This window comes from Gossypium hirsutum, chromosome A02, assembly GCF_007990345.1.
Source record: "Gossypium hirsutum isolate 1008001.06 chromosome A02, Gossypium_hirsutum_v2.1, whole genome shotgun sequence".
NCBI classification, from domain to species: Eukaryota; Viridiplantae; Streptophyta; class Magnoliopsida; order Malvales; family Malvaceae; genus Gossypium; species Gossypium hirsutum.
In genome coordinates this window covers 4,922,057-4,937,672 of record NC_053425.1, presented here as the reverse complement: position 1 = coordinate 4,937,672, position 15,616 = coordinate 4,922,057, and the positions used below count along the sequence as shown (strand labels likewise).

General features: G+C 32.9%; 2 long non-coding RNA genes across 2 annotated transcripts; one reads left to right on the top strand and one right to left on the bottom strand.

Annotated features, from left to right (window-relative positions):
• Nucleotides 1–1,000: 1,000 nt before the first annotated feature.
• Nucleotides 1,001–2,091, top strand: LOC121214877 (uncharacterized). Its single transcript, XR_005910618.1, has 3 exons — nucleotides 1,001–1,324; nucleotides 1,452–1,572; nucleotides 1,834–2,091. It is a non-coding gene; the product is annotated as an uncharacterized lncRNA (long non-coding RNA).
• Nucleotides 2,092–12,892: 10,801 nt separating this feature from the next.
• Nucleotides 12,893–14,053, bottom strand: LOC121214876 (uncharacterized). Its single transcript, XR_005910617.1, has 2 exons — nucleotides 13,826–14,053; nucleotides 12,893–13,376 (listed from the first exon to the last, which is right to left on the bottom strand). It is a non-coding gene; the product is annotated as an uncharacterized lncRNA (long non-coding RNA).
• Between the last annotated feature and the right edge of the window lie 1,563 nt (nucleotides 14,054–15,616).

Genomic DNA, 15,616 nt, shown 5'->3' with positions numbered 1-15,616 from the left:
ATTAGTTCCGATTCTTGATTTACTCTTCCGCTTGTATTATCTCTGAAGAAAAAATATATATCCCCCAAAATACAACCGATTCTTCCCTTTGAAATCTCCAAAAAATTCCCCCTGTATTACATTCAGATCTGGCATTTATAGCCATTTCAATACAATATTTTTTTAAATTTCTTGCCATTGCTTCCTGTCGTCTGCCTCTGTATTAGTGTTTGCTTTCTTTTTTGTCTTATTCTGCAGGTGATGGAAATCAACAGGTGGGTGCACATGGAGGAGTTGGTGGGAGTGTCAAACGCGTGGGGCGTGGTGGCCAAGGCTGAGGGGCATGGTGGCCGACATGGTGGCATGGAGAGCTGGGGTGCCAGGGGTTTGCTGCTGAAAAACCTTAAGCAAGTGGGCTGTTATTTGGGCTAGGGTTTGATGTAAATTGGGCTGTTTAATATTGTAAATGGGCTAATTATTTTGGACTCTTTTTTATTGTTTTAGGTTTTGTTATTTTTTATTTGTCTGGGCCAGGGCAATATTGGGCCTGTACAACAATGTAATATAAAAAAAATTTTATAACATGCAAAACAATATTTATTATAAAAAACTAAAAAAAATGATTAATATACAAATATATGTAAAATATTTAAAGAAATAGAATACATGATGTAAAAAAAAAACAAAAATACATGATGTAAAAAAAACAATCTAAAATAATTATACAAATGTAACAAACAAAATTATTAACTTGTATCAAGGCATACACATATTGAATGTATTCTAAATGAACCGATTATACAAATATAAAACTCAATTAAAAATGCATCAAGATAAGAAGGATAATTTGTAACTAAAATGACCATAAAATAGATCAATGCATAACATGCATAAATATATAGGGACTGATATTGTAAATCCTCCCAGGCCTAAATCACATCACTGTATCATGAATTTAAATGAAAATGCGCTCAAATCAGTAAGCCAAATTAAAAAATAAAGCAAAGCAAAAAGGATGCAGTTGAAGCCCCATGCGAATGCAAAGGACTTAGCGCGCAAATTTCCCTTGCATACAAAATGGCGCAGATCCGATTCACATTTCGGGCCAATACGCGGACCTCCATTGCTAGTGGACGACCCCGTTTTTCCAATAGGTTATTTAGAACCTTTCTTCTATCCTTTTTCTTTCTTTAAATGCAGCCACTCATCCACCCAAATGCACAGCCCCAAAATCAAAATGTTATGGTTCATATTTGCAGCCATTGAACCACCATTTTATTTGGTAGTCGATAACGCATGAACAACAACCAGACTTCACCATCGAAGGTCCACTCGAGGAAATCTGGTAACCCAATTTATTTTATTTTTAAAAAAAATATCTCAAATCTCAAATCATTTGCTCAAAGAGAAAAAAAAAAACAAGGTTGAAAACCAACACATTCAACAGCCTCTGACCCTCGTCCTTATCTCAGTATTTTAGAGATATTAGGGATCTCATTGGCGCCATCTCGAGGCTTGATGGATAATGCTTTTGGATTCTCCTTTCAATTTCAATCTCAACGAAGTGAACAAAGGCCAAAGCCGATTCGCAAGGTAAGATTTGACTTTCTTTTTGTTTTTACATGCAAAATGATAAAGATAATTGCTGGAAAAATAAATAAAAATAAGAGAATAATTAAAACTAAAGAAGATCACCTTTTAGAAATTCCTTTTTGAAAATTTTAAATTCTGTATGCGTATAATGAGCGTCCTCCTTTTTGTAGGTACAATCATCAGCTTTTATAGCCAAAATTTCAGAATAAAAATAAAATAAAAATACATTTTATTGCTGTCATCTACTGTATTCTATTGCAGGTACGGAGAAGATGACCCGGGGATCTCACATGAGAAGCCGTGCCTCTGGTGCCCTTCCAGTGCATTCTAGGAGCTTTCTTGACTGCTGAAAATTTTCCTTTTTGGGCTCTTTCAAGTTTGGGCTAGATTTAGGATATGGGTTAATTAGAATTGGGTTTTAGGACTTATTGGGTTATGGATTATTTTGGTAATTGGGTTGGGTGTTTGAAATTTTATTTGGGCTAGTAAAATTTGTAAAAGGACATTGACATTTGGATTTTTTGTTTGTGTGTTTTTTTTTGTTTTTTTTTTAGTTTTTAATTTCTATTTTTTTTATTCTAATGGGCCCCGGCGAAATGGGCCTATTACACCAACAAACAAGAACCCTACAAGCTCCAGCAAAATACAACTTGAATTGGTCAGTGATCTCCTATTGACTCAAAACTATCCCATTGTCTCAATCAATTCCAGCTTCAGCTCTCACTCCCAATTTGCTTTCCTTACCTGATCTCCTTTTTTTTCTTTTTACAAAAAGAATCAAAGGAAGAAAAACGAAACTGATGTTCTTTTCATATTTGCAGTGTATTGAAAGACTGTATTCCTCCTTTTGTTGATTAAATTGATTTGTGAATTGAGAAAACTGAGCTTAGCCTCTAGATGTTCAAGTGTGTGAGCCCTTTAAGCAACATCCAATGTTTAGTGATTGGAAATTTGCCTTTGTTTTTACTACATCCACTATTAGGCCCCAATATACCAAGAGGAAGGTGAATTTGTATTTTGAAAATTTTCTTAAAAACTATTCTAAATGGAAAAATCAAGGGATAATAGCTTGATAAAATGAAGTTATAGTGATTAGACCCCAATTGCTTACCTTCGCTACTGTAATTTTCCACCTCTAAGGATTTCCCAATTCACGACTAAAATTGATGGCTTTTAAGGAGAAGGTATAACATGTACATCATTATCTTTTTCTTAAGGCTTAGACAAAACCTTTCCTCCTAACTTTAATAGCTAAACTAGAATATTTTTTAGTTTTTATGGCTCAATTAAAACCCTCCCAAGTTACAATTGGTGAAATAAAAAATGAACAATTCAACTATAAATGTGAAAATAAAATAAAATAAAGAACACACAAATTTTTACGTGGAAATCCTTTCGGGAAAAAATCACGAGCAGAGGAGAAGAAAATTCACTATGTCGAATTCAAATGATTACAAGAGGAATAGACTATGTCTATTTATAGGCTTGTGAAGCCATATTCTAGTAAGACTGAAATACCTTATTCTAATCAATATCAAATAGATAGAATTTAATAAGGTTTAAAAAACCTTGTTCTAAAATAAAATAAAAGAAGTGTAATTCTAGGTGGATTCTTCTTTTATTTTATTTTACCACATTATTTTATTTAAATAAGGATTCGGGTCACTTAATTCTAACAATCTCCATCTTGACACGAATTCTCAATGAACAAGTTCTTCATCGCGAACTCTCAACGAACAAGTTCTTCATCGCTCGCGAACTCTCAACGAACAAGTTCTCCACCTCTTCCATAAAACCCCTTAAGGGCTTAACATCAACAACAAACACCAACCAAGTCTAAGCAATGCTCAAACTTGGTTATAGAAAGTGACTTAGTCATCATATTTGCAGGATTTTCATGAGTACTAATTTTGCTCACAACAATATCACCACGAGCAATAATATCACTAACAAAATGATACCGAACATCAATGTGTTTTGTTCTCTCATGAAACATTTGATCTTTTGTAAAAAAGATGACACTCTGACTATCACAAAATACTATGTTGATTTGAAGGTCTTTATTGAGTTCACTAAAAAGTCCCTTCAACCAAATAGCTTCTTTACAAGCCTCAGTAATCACCATGTACTCAGCTTCAGTGGTAGACAAAGCGACTGTAGTTTGCAAAGTGGCTTTCCAACTGATTGCACAACCTCCGATTTTAAAGACATAAGATGTGAGAGATCTTCTTCTATCAAGGTCTCCAGCAAAAGCAGCACTAACATACCCAACGACTCCATCTCTAGTTCTTCCAAACTGTAAGTAAACATCAGTAGTACCTCGTAAGTATCATAAAATCCACTAAATTTTCCAGTGTTCTTTACCGAGATTCACCATGTATTTGCTAACTGCACTGACTGCATATGATAAATCTGGACGTGAACAAACCATAGCATACATGAGAGATCCCACTACACTAGAGTATGGAACATGTGACATGTACTCAATCTCATCATCTGATTATGGAGACAAAGCCAATGAAAGTCTAAAATGGGCTACTAAAGGAGTACTAACAAGCTTAGCACTCTGCATATTGAGCTTGCAAAGAACTTTCTCAATGTACCCTTTCTAACTTGGGTACAATTTACTTGCTTTTCTATATCTGAGAATCTCCATACCAAGTATCTTCTTTGCTGGTCCTAAATCTTTTATCTCAAATTCTTCACTTAGTTGGGTTTTGACCTTTCTTATCTCTCATTTATCTTTTGCTGCTATCAACATGTCATCAACATAAAGAAGTAGATACACAAATGAACCATCACTATTTTTCTTAAAGTAAACACAATTGTCAAAACTACTTCTTTTGAAATCATGAGAAGTCATAAAGGAATCAAACTTCTTGTACCACTGTCTTGGTGACTGTTTCAAACCGTAAAGGGACTTTTTCAGGAAGCAAACATAGTCCTCTTTTTTTAAGACTGTAAAACCCTCTAGTTGTTGCACGTAAATATCCTCCTCAAGTTATCCATGCAAAAGTGCAGTTTTTACATCTAACTACTCAAGCTCCAAATCATGTGCGGCCACAATACCAAGCAAAGCTCGAATCGAACTATGCTTAACAACTGGGGAGAATACATCTGTGAAGTCTACTCCTAGAATTTGATTGTAACCCTTTGCAACAAGTACTGCTTTATATCTAGGTTCTTCAACTCTTAGAGTCTCTTCTTTCTTTTTAAACACCCATTTACAACGAACAGCCTTTTTACCTTTAGGAAGTTTTACAAAATCCCATATTCTGTTTTTGTGGAGTGATTCTATCTCCTCTTGCATAGCAAACATCCAATTTTCTGAGTCTTCACAGCTAACCGCCTCAGAATAATTAGATGGCTCTTGATTTGCATCTATATCTTCAGCCACATTTAAAGCATAAGCAACTAGATCAGCCTCAGCATACTACTTTGGAGGTTTAATTTCTCTTCAGTTCTGTTTTTGGCGATAGAGTATTGCGGTAAAGAAGCAACTCTATTCTCAATTTTTGTACTGACTTGAGGAGTCGACTCTGTATTAATCTGATGTTCCACCTACTTTTGATTTTTTTTATTAGAAGAGTCTTTAAGAGATAAGTTAGGCAACATAGCAGTTTCATCAAAAACAACATCTCTGCTAATCACAACTTTTCTTTTTTCAGGACACCATAACTTATACCCTTTTACACCAGCTTTATAACCAAGAAAAACATGTTTAATGGACCTCGGTTTCAATTTTCCATTATCAACATGAGCATACGCAGGACACCCAAAAATCTTTAAATCAGAATAATTTGCAGGATTACCAGACCATACCTCTTGCGGAGTCTTTTTTTCAATGGCAACGAATGGGGATCGGTTGATCAAAAAAACATGTAGTAGAAGCTGCTTCAGTCCAAAATGACTTTGGTAAGTTGGCATTTGACAACATACATCGAAACTTCTCCATGATCATTCTGTTCATTCGTTCTGCAATGCCATTTTGCTGCGGAGTATGGCCAACTGTCAAGTGTCTCACGATCCCTTCTGATTTGCACAATCTATTAAACTCATCAGAACAGAACTCTAAGCCATTGTCTGTGCGGAGATATTTTATTTGTTTTCCCGTCTGTTTTTTAATCATAATTTTCCAAGACTTAAATGCGGAAAACACATCGCTTTTTTGCTTCAAGAAGAATGCCCAAACTTTTCTGGAAAAATCACCAATAAATGTTAGCATATAATTAGCTCCACCTCTCAAAGGCACTCTAGATGGCCCCCACAGATCAGAATGAATATACTCCAACGTTCCCTTTATGTTTTGGATTTCTCTAGTGAATCGAACTCTCTTTTGCTTCCTAAAAACACAGTGCTCACAGAAATTCAGTTTGCAAACTCCTTGCCCATCAAGAAGTCCTCTTTTGCTCAATTCTGGCATGTCATTCTCACTTATATGCCTTAGGCGCATATGCCAAAGTTTAGTAATATCATCGTCTGACAAGGAAAAGGAAGCGACAGCTACATCACCAATAACAGTAGAACCTTGCAAAACATATAACTTGGCAGTCTTTCTCTGCCCTTTCATCACAACAAGAGAACCTTTGGAAATCTTTAAAACCCCACTTTCAGCTGTGTATCTGTACCTTCTTGAATCAAGAGCACTCAACGAAATTAATTTTTTTTCAATTCTAGAACATGTCGTACGTCACTAAGTGTTCTGACAACTCCATCAAACATCTTAACTTTAATTGTTCCAACACCTGCGATTTTACATGAAGCATTATTTCCCATCAAAACACCACCTTCAAACATTGTTCCGTAAGTTGTAAACCAATCCCGATTGGGACTTATGTAGAAGGTGCAACCTGAATCAAGTATCCACTCCTCGCTCACTTTAGAATTTTTGACTGAAGCGACTAGAAATTCACCATCGCTGTAGTCTTCTACAACATCAGCTTCACCGTAATTTTCTGGTTACTTTTCCTTTTGATTCGCAGCCTCCCTTTTAATCTTGTTCTGTAGCTTATAGCTCTCAGATTTAATGTGCCCTTTCTTCTTGCAGAAGTTACAAGTTTTACATTTGTTTGAAGACTTTGATCTACCTTTAGATTTACCGCGATGATTCCGTTCCTGTGTCCTTCCACAATCATCATCAGCATTTCGATCTTGTCTCCCACGAACAATGAGACCCTCTCCTTGAGAGTCGAGTTTAACCATAAGATGTTTCATCTTATCATACGAGGTCAAAGAATCATAAACCTCATCAACTGTGAGAGACTCGCGGCTATATAAAATCGTGTCTCTAAAGGTTGAATAAGACAGGGGAAACGAACAAAGTAGAATCAACCCTAGATCTTCCTTATCATACTGAGCCTCCATGGCCTCCCAATTTGATAGCATTTCTTTAAACACTATTAAGTGTTCGTGTACAGACGCACTTTCCTCCAAAAGATGAGCATAAAGACGCTGCTTCAGATACAACTTGCTTGTTAGAGTTTTCGACATACATATTTGTTCTAGTCTCTTCCATAATGCAGCGACGGTTTTCTCTTTCATCACATCCTGTAAAATTTTATTGGAAAAATACAGATGTAATTGTGTTAACGCCTTTCGATCCTTACGCTTCTTTCTCTTCATCTGTTAATGTTGAAGGCATCTTATCTATCCCTAGCAGGGCATCCTCTAGATCCATCTACACAAGAACTGCTTGCATCTTAATCTACCACAATGCAAATCTAGTGTTGCGATCCAACAGCGGAATTTCATACTTCAAATACGTCATTACCATGATCGAGATGAACAACTCAGAAGCTCTGATACCAATTTGTAAAAAATAAAATAAAATAAAATAAAAAATACATAAATTTTTACGTAGAAACCTTTTCAAGAAAAAATCATGGATAAAGGAGAAGAAAATTCACTATGTCGAATTCAAATTATTACAAGAGGAATAGACTATGTCTATTTAAAGGCTTGTGAAGTCATATTCTAGTAAGACTGAAACACCTTATTCTAATCAATATCAAATAGATAGAATTTAATAAGGTTTAAAAAACCTTATTCTAAAATAAAATAAAAGAAATGAAATTCTATATATTGATTCTTCTTTTATTTTATTTTACCACTGTATTTTATTTAAATAAGGATTCGGGTCACTTAATTCTAACAACAAAGATATATGAATTGTAAAAGATTTGACACTAAGATTTTAGAGAATATTTATAAGAGAAATGAAATAGTGAAGATTTGTAGACTTTTTTCTTAATCTTTAAGCTTAGTTGTTGCTATATTATGTCTTGAAGTGTTCTTGAAGATTATTTATACAAAAGAACAAGTTTGCAAATGCTTATGGCAGTTGGGGGTGAAATAGAATCGTTGGAAGCATTTATTTCGAGCAAAACAAAAAAAGGTCCCTGCAATTTATGTGTCAAAATTTGCCAATATATCATGAGACTTGGTTGAAAAATAGTCATTGAAAGGCTATGTCTTGAGACATGCATGCCATATTCTAAGACATATAGTAAATCCCGTGCAGTTTACTATTACGTCTCTAGACATGTAGTCTATGTCTTAAAACATACTTTGCACCCCCTAGAGCAAAGTTTGGCTACTAACTTATTTGTCTTGAGACTTAGAGTCCTATGTCTCGAGATTTAACTACTAAAGTTCTTTAAAACATTTTAAACACCTTAGAACATTTTGATATTGACTCAAAAACATTTGAATAAATTAAAACATGTTTAAAAGATGCTTTTGAGCATATCGCAAGTCTTTGAAAATGTTAATAAAGTTTTCAACCATATTTTTTCCCAAATGAGTTAGGAAATAATAATTTAAATTTATCACAAATATTGTTTTACCAAAAGCTTAAGACAGCAAAGCTAACACCCACCAGCATTACTTTTGGTCTTCTTGAACAACTTCTTAAATGATCTATTGAATTTTTCTTGTTGGGATTTTTGACTTGCTCGTTCCATGTTCTGTTAGAATGAGAACAAATTTTCTACTTGGGTCGTGGGTTGTTTCGGCCTCATGGGTGTTGGACGTTTTTATTGGCCTACTAAGGAGTGTCATGTTTGAGAAAACAACAGTTGGTTTTCACTTAAGACTCTTCAGCTCTTTAACTAGTCATATTGAGAAAGTTTTAAGTGAAGACAATATTTACCGTTATCTTTATCTCTTGAGAGAGTTTTGGAGCAGTTGGAAGATTGATTTATGAGTACTTTTATTTGATAAATACTCGGGATAATTAATGGGACAATTTCAGCTTTTAAATAGGAGTTTAAAGCTTATCAAAACTCTGTTGGATGGACTCAAGTATAAGCTTATAAATAGGTTGCTTGTGGTGTCACATAGAAAGCAGTTTTTTAGTGTCTTTGTCGACAGCTTTGTTGTGGTTATTTTGTGACACTCTTTTAGGCATTCTTTGGAGAGCTTCCTGATTGAATTGTGAAGTATTTGGGTGAGTGATTTGTGACAATTAAGGTCGGTATTAAGGTTGCAATTACTTCTTTATGTAAAGGTAGATTGGGCTTTAGCCAATAGGTGTCTAAACTGTGTTAACAAATATTTATTATCTCTCATTAGTTTGCTCTTTGTGTTACTTTGCGTTTAACATTTTCAGCTTTAACAAATATTGTATGTTATCTCTCCTTGTGGTTATTTTGCTTTGTTCCTGCACACTCAAGTAGCCTATTAACCCTAAGCCAGAATTGGCCTACTGGGTCATCAAAACACCTAAAAACATGTAAAAACGCTTATTTTACCAAAATTAAACATTGAAGACTAAAATGTAAAACTAATCAAAATAACACTAAATTATGCCAAAAATAAGCTCATTAAGTGCCAGAAAGAACCTAATTTGCTATCACAAATTGTGACAGAACAACAATTAAAGTCACGGCAATAGAGAAGGCTAAAGATATTACCTCTCTCAAGTTGGACGAGTGAATAGGCTCACTCCAAATTTTTGAGTTAAATATGGAGGAAGTGAAACGTGATCAAATGAGTTTTCCAAAGAACGCAACATTCAATGCTCAAAATGTTGTCCCAACAATGAAACAGACAATGGAAGATATTGGTGAGATCAAAAAAGCAATTAGTCTTACTTACAAAGAGCATGAAGAAGTTCACTTAGAAGGGAACTAAATTAGATACCAATGGGATGAGAAAGAAAGATGTTCAATGTTATGAATGAAAAGGATTTAATCATTTCAATCAAAATGTGCTAATACTAAAAAGAATGAGAAGTCACTTAGAGTCACTTGGAGTGAAGAAGAAAGTTTTAATGTAGATGAAAATGTGAGCAACTATATTGCTTTTACTACTATTGTTCCAAACCTTGTTTTAATAAATTCTGAAGAAGATCCAGATGTTGATGATGATCCTTTGAAATCTTTGGAGGATGCTTATAGCCATAAGTTAAAGAAATGCAAATATTGTGCCAATTAAATGATTCCTTGAGGGAAGAAATTATTTTCCCTGAAGGCGAAAAAGAAAAACTCAAAATTGTGGTCAAGAAAATATAATGCATTGAAAGCAACTAAGAGCGAGCTAGATGATGCAAATGTTGTTTTGAAGAAGTTTAAAGGCCAAATTAAGAAGTTGGATGAAAATTTGGCTTCAATGAGAACTAAACCAAGCCATAGAGGGCTTGGTTACATCAATAAATAAAGGTAAAGACCCTATCGCGCCTAGAATTTTTGTTAAAGCTAAATATGTGAGTTCTTCTTTTTATAATGAGGCAGGGATTTTGAAATATTGTATATCATTATTGTGGGAAAGTTGGAGATATCAGACCTTATTGTTTTAAGTTGATGTGCGATTGGAAGAAGTTCAACTCAACTAAAAAAACATGTTAGAACAATGAATGGAACAAGGAAACCACAGTATAGACAAATTTAGGCGAGGAAAGATCAAGGAAATTTGAGTAATGAATATCAGCATTTAATTAATGCTCGTGTGAAGCATGAAATTACAATTTGATGGAGATCATATTGAAGATATATCAAGTATTGGACACTAGATTTGGTGGAACAAGTGTTTGTTGCTCCACGAGCTACAACTCCTCTTGTTGATACGGTAACATTTGATCTCATCCGCTTTAAACAACATGATGGAAGTCGATAGAGGATTAACGGAGTAAAGGGAAGTAATAATGTTGATTTGGAAATTTAGTCTACTTTGTTTTCACTTATGGTTGCACTTTTGCCAATTTTACCAAAAAGGGGGAGAAAATGGTAGTAGCAAATGAAAAGTTTTGTTCTTGGTTATGATTGCTACATTTCTCTTTGTCAAAAGGAGAGATGATTGGTGATTTTTTTTTAAAAAAAAAGAAAAGAAGAAGATGGTGTTGATATATTATTGTTTATTTATGACCTTCTTGCATGCTTAATTGATTATGTGATGAACAAACATATTGATAGGGGGAGTGTGTAATCAAACATGGTTCTATAAAAAATGTCAATGGAGAGATTGTTGGGATTTTTTACCTGGTCGTTCCTTGTTCGGTTAGAATGAGAACAAATTTTTCGCTTGGGTCGTGAGTTGTTTTAGCCCCATGCGTGTTTGACTCTTTTTTTTTTTTTTGCCTACTAAAGAATAACATGTTTGACAAAACAACAATTGATCTTTGGTTAGGACTCTTCAACTCTTTAATTGGTTATATTGAGAAATTTAGAGTGAAGACAATGTTTATCATGATCCTTATCTCTTAAGAGAGTTTTAAAGCAATTGGAAGAATGATTTATGAAACCTTCGAGTTGAAGTTGTTTTATTATCCTCTATAGTCTACTATGTTTCTGGCTTGATGGTCTCTCTTCCATTTATTCTTCTTAATTTAGGAGTTTTTTTTCTTGTTAAAATAACTTTCTAGGTTTTTCATCAATAAACTTGATTAATGTTAGCATCCTAACCGTAGGATAGATATGGTCAAGGGCGGAGGTAGGAAATTTGGATTGTGAGATCAATATTTTTTAAAACTTAAAATGTTTATAAAAGTCATATAAATTAATGCATAATATTAATCGCGGATAAACTAATGTACTTGATTAAATGTAAGACTATTGCAAAACTATTAAAACAACAACTAAGAGAAAATGTAAATCGAATAAATTTGAATAACGCGTACCTTTATTTATAATTGTCCACAACGCTTTTCAAATTTAACGCATTATTCCACATTATCCTTAAACAGACACACAAATCACATTCAAATACAAAAGGTCACAAAATACCCACCTATCTAGCCTCTACACACCATCTCCAACCAACCGTCACACACCAAAAATAGGGTCTTTTCTAAACTCTTCCATCCTCTACACACCATTATCGGGTTATGGTGGACCCTTCCAACCAATTCACACCATGAAGTGGTCGTATGCCACTTTTAGTAATGCGGAAACACCGTTAAAAATATAAAGATGCAGTGGAACTGCTAATACGAACTTCCTTCACTTCAAAACCATGTCCCAATCACAAATGTAAATGCAAATGGTATTATGCATACAGATATACAAAATTGAACATTCTCATGTTCAGTTACCAACAACTCTCAAACATATTTACAACCGACACCAATTAGCCGAATCATCGACATAGGTAAATTTTGTTTAACACTTTCAATCAATCTCATATTACAAAATTATTATAACAAGTCATCAAGGAAGAAAACATAAATGAATTCATGAGAAGTAGTTTTGAGTGCGACAATAAAGATAATTAGTCCACATATAATACAAAGATAATCTGTAAATAAAAATGAGGAAACAACATTACTAACAGGGCCGAAGACAGGGGGGCTGGCATAGGCTCCGGCCCCCTTAAAATATTAAATTATTATTTTGGCCCTTAAAATTTTTTAAAAATTTTAAATTAATAAAGATAAAATTGTATTTGGCCCCCTTAAAATTATAAAAATTCAATTTAATTTTTTACAAATTATAAAGATATAAACTATAAAAAATTAAAATTTCATCCAGCTCTTCCTAAAAAAATTTTCCCTGATTACTAATAACTAAGCCTAATGCAGGATCTAAAGCGATCAAGAATTGGATGCATGAAAAATCCTTGTCTTAATAATAGTAAATGGGTAATTTGTAATATAATAAATGATAAAAAGAAAAGAAAACTAAAATTAGCTAATTGTGGGAAACCATAAGAAATAAAGAACTCCAACAACATAAAGCAATTCGTTTGTGGTTCGCACACTATAGAGCGAATGAGTGCTAACGGATAGGCCTTAAGTATATCAAAATAGTAATGCAGATTGTAAGTCACAAAAAAAAAAAAACCCTGACAATACACTTGCAAGAAAGGTAAAACTAAAAACTACAAATTGCAAAAAGCTGAAAAATTTATAAACATAGGACCACAACAACCCTTGCTACAAAACACGAGTATTCAAGAAACACACCTTAAAATGTGATCCCAAACAGCAATTGTAGTCAACCAATTTTGCCCAGGCCCATTTAATTTATTTGCAAATAATAAACCCAAATAAATGAATAAGGACCAAGACCAAATAGTCCAAAAAAAATCCCTTTACAAAATACTAAATAACCCATGACCCAAAACCCAATTCTAATAAACCCATAGCCTAAACAAGTACCAAAGTTCCTTAGCCCAACTACATATAATTTGACCCAATTAAACGGACACCCAAACTATACAGTCTTATAGCCCAATTCACAAATGGCCCAAAAGGCCCAATTGCTTGAAAATGCCAGAAACTTAAGGGTTTCTAGAATGCACCAGTGCTGCAATCGAACTCACGCACGGCTTTCACGAGGGGCTTTCTCCGTACGGCCGTTTCTTTATACCTGCAAAAGAATATACGAGAAGAAGCAGCAACAGAATTTACAGCCAAATGACAGAGGGAAAATGTATTTTTATTTTTCATTTATTCTGTATATTTGGCTATAAATAGCCATTGTTTGTACCTTGTTTTTTTACGCACACTGTATGCATACTATACGTTTATGCAAATACACAGAATATAGAAAAATCAGAGATATCAAAGGTGATCTCAAGTGTTTTTTTTTTCCTTTTCTTTTCTCTTTTGATTTATCTCTTTAGTTGGCATGATTTTTTTGTTAAGAAATAAGTCGATACCGATGAAAACCCACACATCTCAGGAATGAAGAGACTCGGGGAGGGTCGAACGTTTTCTTCGATCTTTGTTTATCTATTTTTTTGGTTTTCGAAGAAGTAAAATATGATTTAAGGTTGTTTTAAAACAAAAAAAAACGAAGGAGAAAGGGGGGCTTACCGGATCTCCATGGTTGCGACTTGCGTGGGCAAGGATTTGGCCGTTGATCCCATGTCGTCGGCCTTTGATGGAGCTATTTGCATGTCGGCTAGAGCCAAGTGAAACCCTATCAATTGGGGGTTAATGGCTGCTGTTACAGTGTTACTACTAAGAAATAATGAAAATCAGGTTATGTTTGAAGGAAAAAGGGTTTAAAATCACCCATAAAGCCAAACGGCAGCGTTTGCTGGCCATAATGGTCTGCGCATTGGCCCGAATTGTGAATCGGATCTGCGCCAATTTTGTATGCAAGGGAAATTTACGCGCTAAGTCCTTTGCATTCGCATGGGGCTTCGACTGCATCCTTTTTGCTTTGCTTTGTTTTTCAATTTGGCTCACTGATTTGAGCGCATTTTCATTTAAATTCATGATACAGTGATGTGATTTAGGCCTGGGAGGATTTACAATATCAGTCCCTATATATTAATGCATTGATCTATTTTATGGTCATCTTATTTACAAATTATCCTTCTTATCTTGATGCATTTTTAATTGAGTCTTATATTTGTATAATCGGTTAATTTAGAATACATTCAATATGTGTATGCCTTAATACATGTAAATAATTTTGTTTGTTACATTTGTATAATTATTGTAGATTATTTTTTACATCATGTATCTTATTTCTTTAAATATTTTACATATATTTGTATATTAATCATTCTTTTTAGTTTTTTTATAATAACTATTGTTTTGCATGTTATATTACATTGTTTTAATACCTTATTAATAAGTGTTGTCAATATATTTATATACATAAATTATTTAAAATATTTCTTAAGTTATGTTTAATTTACATGTCTTTATGTACATATGATATTGTTTTGGAAATCCATCTTAGTATTTATAAAATTGTTATTTTGAAATATGTCTCCTTATTATGTTATCCTAGTATGTTATTTAGTATTTCTTTTAAGTATTTTTGAGCAAAATAGTATGTATATAATTTTCTAATTTCACATGTGTTTATTTTATACATAAGTTTTTAAATAAAAAAATCTATCATATGTATAATACCTTGTCATGTATTATTATTTCTTCATATTAAGTATATTATTTGAATTATTATTAAACATATATTTAGTACTTATATGTAACTTACATACATTATCAAAGCAATATTTCTTACATGTAATTTTAGCTGTATATAATTGCAGTTTTTTTTTATGTTATTGATTATATATATAATTTATGCTAATTTTAAGTTAATTTTATAATTCATTTTTTATTTTATATTATTTTAATATTCAATTATTTTAAAAATGCTTTCACATGTATATAACACATATTAAATTATTTTTACTATAGTACATGTTATTATTTTCATATAACTTTATGTAAATATTTTTCTACGTATATATCCTATTTTAAAGTTATTTATGTGTATAATATATTTCTTTTGAGAACCATATTTTAAATCATACCACTTATTTATTGTATACACTTATATATTATCCTTATGTATTTTATATATATATATTTTGTTACCTATATAACTGAAATATTTACTTTGTTTTTTCATACATTATTAATTTCATTTTTTTTTACAAACAATTATACCTAATTTTACTTGTATATGCATCATACATTATTTAAGTTATCATGTGAATTATCAATTTTTGGAATGAATTTGTGTTTTAAATATTCCAAATATAATTTGATTTGAACTTTGTATTTTATAATAACTATTTCAATAAACATATATCCTAAGTTTTATGCAAACTTGTTAACTTATATATATTATATAATCAT